Consider the following 5,878-nt stretch of genomic DNA (forward strand, 5'->3'; position numbering starts at 1 on the left):
AACTCAGCGGCCTGGAATGCAGTGGTGATAATGAACGTGCACGTGCTTTCTTCTTGAAGACAGGTGACAGCTGGATGTGGAGAACACCCTCTACTTTGAGCAGAGAGCTGGAAACATGTTTGTATGTCTCTCATGCACCCCAAGATAAAAGCAGAAAGATAGGGGGCTTTTTAATTCTTACCCATCAGAAAAACAAATCTCTCTTTAATTTATTCCCTAGCTCTTGCACGCAGTTAGACGTTCTCATTTGGGTACCTAAGTTAAAAGAGAAGCTTTCCATTCTGGGAGGGACATTTATAATGGGACTCAGCTTCGTTCAGTTGGTTCAATTCTCGGGAGGAGGATAGATGGTTCTGATATCTGGGTGCGCAAGGAGAGACACGATCAGTCCTGCCGGAACCTTCAGTATAAGCACCTGGCCGTGAGACACCATCAGTAGAAGCACCTGGCTGTGAGACCATCCACCAAAGGTAGCGTTGGCTGTTAGGACAGAAAGAACACTTTGGTTCCTTTTGGGGCGTCCCCCAACATCCCACCAGTTTTTGAACACCGGGAGAATTTCAGTACATTTGTTCATAATGTAGGAAGGCGATCTGCCTCATTTCTTTCCCTTTACAGACATTCACCAATTATCTTTTATGTCAAATTATTATGCAATACATTATCTTCTCTGCATACCAGTAAATATATCTCTTAGCAATTGCTGTATGCTATATTAGATTATAGCAATATATTCACCATATGCATTGTCTTAAAAATTTGTCCCTTGTATAGCATTTTACGTGCTCACTGCTTAAAAAATTGAAGGAACACTGTTCCTGATCTCGCTACTGGACTGACCTATATAGATCATAGTATACTGATAACATACACTTTACTTACCCATGAAACTGATGAGAGTGATATTTAAAGAAAAAGTATGTATTCAGTTATTACCTATTTAAAGGATAAATCATTATTTTTATTGTGGATGGCATCACTCTTACAAAAGGGTTTTATATTAGGACATATGCATTCAGTTATATCACATAACAGTATCTCATATGGTTGCTGTGAAAATTAAATGACTTATTATGTATTTGAAGTGCTTACAACAGTTTATGGGACAGAGTAAGTACTTCAAAAGTCGTCGGCCCTCCCTCTGTTTGTGCAGATGTGGAACCCATGGATGCGCAGGGCTGACACCATTTTGTACAAGGGACGTGACCATGCACGGAGTGTGGTATCCCTGGGGAGGTCCTGGACCCTGTCCCCTGCAGATACTGAGAAACCACCGTATTATTATTTTCCCCTTGTGGGTTTGCTGCTCTCAGCCCTTCCTCACTGACGGCTTCAAGTTTGACACGCGAAGCTACATCCTGATCACATCCTGTGACCCTCTTCGGATCTTCACGTATGAGGAGGGCCTGGCCCACTTTGCCACCATGCCCTACGTGGAGCCCAGGCACAACCACCTGTAGGAGGCCAGCTGGGGGACTTCCCTGGAGGTTGAGTGCTGAAGACTTTGCCTTCCAATGCAGCGGGTGCGCGTTCAATCCCTGGTCAAGGACCTGAGATCCCACATGCCTCATGGTCAAAAAATCAAAATATAAAAGAGAAGCAATTTCTTAACAAATTCAATAAAGACTTTATAAAAAACGGTCCACATCAAAACAATCTTAACAAACAACATCCTTAAAAAAAAAAAACGAGGGCAGCCAGCAGCCCTACGGTGCAGGGCAGCACCCTCTTCCACTGCCACGAGTACTGAGGTTCTGTGGAGAAACCGGGTACAGGGGCTTGTCATGCAGCTAGCTTGTCACCCATGAACAAGGAGTGAAACCTGGAGTGCCTGGGCACCTGGCTAGGAGGAGTAGGAGGAGAGCACGTGGTGGGGGCGGGGCGGGGGGTTGACTGCAGAAAAGCCACACCTGCAGGAAGGACACCGCCCCTCCCTGGGAGCCTACAGAACAGTCCTCCCTGAAGAGGGAGAGGAGAGGAGTCACCCTGGGGAGGGGTGGGTCATCAAAAGGCAACGCAGGGCTGGAGGGAAGAACTATGTGGAAGCAGCCAGAGGCCACAGGGCCACTCTCTTCCCAGGATGACGTCTGCATGCACCTGACCAACTATGCTACCAACAGACACAGTGAGCATATGGTCCGGGAGGATGCTGTGGGCAGTGAAAGGTATGCTCTACTCTGCTTTCTCCTCTTTCTCTGCCCTTTAGCCCCACGGTCTCAGCAGCCCATGAAACTGAGCTGGCCCTTGGGAGGTTGAGCTGGCTTAACCTTCGCAGACCCCTGTCCTGTGCCTGACTACCAAGTGCAGCCCCAAACCCCACCCTATAATTAAGCCCTGCTCCAAGCTGGTAGCAACCCCTTAAAGCGCAAGGAACCTAGGCATGGAATTACGGTTAGTGTTAGGGAGCCTCCTGCCTGCAGCCCGGCTCCGCTGGTCTTCCTTTGACCCCTGGGCCTCACAGGAAGCTGTCAACACTCAACGCCTGGCTGCGAGAGCACAGCTACGACCCCCGAGAGCGGAGGGGAGACATCGAGGACATCATCATCAAAACCAGCATCTCGGCACATTCTGTTCTTCGCCACAACTGCCGAACCTGTTTTCCCTAATATCTGAGTGGAGGTACATGTGCCTGATTTGAGATCCTTGGTTTTGACATCTTGCTGGACCACACACTGAAGCCCTGGCTGCTGGAGGTGAGGATCATCTCCCAGGCTTTGCAAAACCAAGGTCTGCCCCTGAACAGGACACCTGGGATAGGAGTGTACTCAGCTGGTGGAACATGGAATGGGGGGCGCACAGGCCATAGGGTGGATAGGATGTAGCAGAAGGTGTAAGACATCGGCACTTCTGACCTGCTAAGTCCAATCTTGGTGGTCTCTGGCCTCCACCATAGGAACCCAGACCTTGGATCCCAAACGTTCCTCGTGTAAGCCTTGCCTGTAAGGACACTATAGCTATAGAGTCAGGCTGTCTGATTTGCTCTCACCAGCCTGTACACTGGAGGGATCTCTGTGGCAGAGTCCTGTGGCCTTGGAAGTGAGAACATCCAGCTTCTTTGGCTAAAGCCACTGGAGGGGGATGTCTCTCCTAGACCCTCCAGCTGGGCCTGCAAGAATCATGACCTGCTCAGGTGGTCTAGGAAGGGGATGGATAATGCCTTCTCCCGGCACGTAAACCACTCTCCGAGCTTCACCACTGACTCATGCCTTGATCGAGAAGTGAAGGATGCACTTCTCCGTGATACCATGACCCTTGTCAACCTCCGGGGCTGTGACAGAAGAAAGGTGATAGAAGAGGACAAGCGGTGAGTGAAGGAACGGCTTTTCCAGTGCCACCAAGAGCCATGAGAAACCAGGTGCCCCAGGTGTTTGATGTGTGCTTAGTTGTGTAACTTATCTTCGTTTATTATTACTTGCCTGTGAGTAAGAGTCCTTCTCTAGATGGAGAAGGCAGTCTGGGGCTGAGTAGCTATTAAAAACAATTTTTTGCATCGATAATACACCACATATCATAGATAAGTGATGTATTATGTATGTAAATTCAAAAGACACAGTGAATAGTCTCTCTCCTACCCTCCTCCTCCAGCTACTCAGTTTTCTTCCCTGGAGCCGATCAGTGTTCCCTGGGTCATGTGTACACGTTCACAAAACTTTAACGCACATATATACGTGTATTTATATAAATTGTTTTTCTCCTTTTACCCAGACAATAGCATAACTTTCACACTCTCTGTACCCTACTTACCACTGTATTTTAGAACTATTTCGTATTAGCACATAAGGAACTTTATGGGGTTTGTTCTGGGTTTTTTTTTTTTCCCTTCTGTTTTTATTTTTTTTTTTCCTTTTTTTTTTGTTTATTATTTTTTGGGGGTACACCAAGTTCAATCATCTGTTTTTGTTTTTTTTTTTTTTGCACACGGGCTTAGTTGCTCCGCGGCACGTGGGATCTTCCTGGAGCTGGGATCGAGCCCGTGACCGCCGCATTGGCAGGCGGATTCTTAAGCACTGCACCACCTAGGAAGCCCTAATCATCTGTTTTTATACACATATCCCTGTATTCCCTCCCTTCCTTGACTCCCCCCCCACCGCGAGTCCCCCCCACCCTCCCCGTCCCAGTCCTCTAAGGCATCTCCCATCCTCGAGTTGAACTCCCTTTGTTATACAACAACTTCCCACTGACTATCTATTTTACAGTTGGTAATATATATATGTCTGTGCTACTCTCTCGCTTCGTCTCAGCTTCCCCTTCATCCCCCGCCCCCTCCCAAAACTCGAGTTCTCCAGTCCATTCTCTGTATCTGCGTCCTTGTTCTTGTCACTGAGTTCATCAGTACCATTTTTAGATTCCATATATGTGAGTTAGCATACAATATTTGTCTTTCTCTTTCTGACTTACTTCACTCTGTATGACAGACTGTAGTTCTATCCACCTCATGACATATAGCTCCATCTCATCCCTTTTTAGAGCTGAGTAATATTCCATTGTGTATATATGCCACATCTTCTGTATCCATTCATTTGTTGATGGGCATTTAGGTTGCTTCCATGTCCTGGCTATTGTAAATAGTGCTGCAATAAACATTATGGTACAAGTTTCTTTTGGGATTATGGTTTTCTTTGGGTATATGCCCAGGAGTGGGATGACTGGATCATATGGTAGTTCTATGTGTAGTTTTTTAAGGAACCTCCAAATTGTTTTCCATAGTGGCTGTACCAACTTACAGTCCCACCAACAGTGCAGGAGAGTTCCCTTTTCTCCACACCCTCTCCAACATTTGTGGTTTCCAGATTTTGTGATGATGGCCATTCTGATTGGTGTGAGGTGATACCTCATTGTGGCTTTGACTTGCATTTCTCTGATGATGAGTGATGTTGAGCATCTTTTCATGTGTTTGTTGGCCATCTGTATGTCTTCCTTGAAGAAATGTCTATTTAGGTCTTCTGCCCATTTGTGGATTGGGTTATTTGCTTTTTTGGTATGAAGCTGCATGAGCTGCTTGTATATTTTGGAGGTTAATCCTTTGTCCATTGTTTCATAGGCAATTATTTTTTCCCATTCTGAGGGTTGCCTTTTAGTCTTGTTTATGGTTTCTTTTGCTGTGCAAAAGCTTTTAAGTTTCATGAGGTCCCATTTGTTTATTCTTGATTTTATTTCCATGATTCTAGGAGGTGGGTCAAAAAGGATGTTGCTTTGACGTATGTCATAGAGTGTTCTGCCTATGTGTTCCTCTGGGAGTTTTATAGTGTCTGGCCTTACATGTAGGTGGCAGGTGGGAGGTGGACTAGGGCTCAGGTCTCCAACAAGGGGCCTGTGGTCCAGATGCAGTCCTGAAGATGTTCCCATGGGCCAGCATTTCTGCACAGCCAAGGTCAGCTGGGCTGAGTGGCAACTCCCCAGTGCAGCCGGGCCTGCACTCCCGGTTCTGACAGACATCAGGCCGGGGTCACTCACGTGTTCCTGGACGGGCCCCTTAGGCATTTGGGGTGTGAGCCTGGGAGCAGAGGCCCTGACCACACTCCTCACCTCCCCCTCCCTAGGCTCACCCGCAGGCCCACCTGGGGCAGGAGGGGAGGTGGCAGGACCTTCCCACGGGCTCAGGTGAGAGCACAGGGCAGGAGTACCCAGTCATGACTGCGAAGCCAGATGGACCATACCTGGCAAGAAACCCCCCACTGCCCATTCCTCCTCCCCCTCCTCACACTGCCATCTTGCCAGGGTCTATCATGGTCTCAGGAACTGGTTCTCACCACCCAGGACAGCAGAGTCACTCACGGGGCCTCCTGCCCTGGAGCAGAGACAGTCCCCAGGGTGCTGGGAGCCTAGGAAGGGCACCAGGGCAGGTGATCTGTGAGCTGAGATGAGGTACAATTGAGGA

Source organism: Hippopotamus amphibius, chromosome 2 (assembly GCF_030028045.1).
Source record: "Hippopotamus amphibius kiboko isolate mHipAmp2 chromosome 2, mHipAmp2.hap2, whole genome shotgun sequence".
Taxonomy (NCBI): domain Eukaryota; kingdom Metazoa; phylum Chordata; class Mammalia; order Artiodactyla; family Hippopotamidae; genus Hippopotamus; species Hippopotamus amphibius.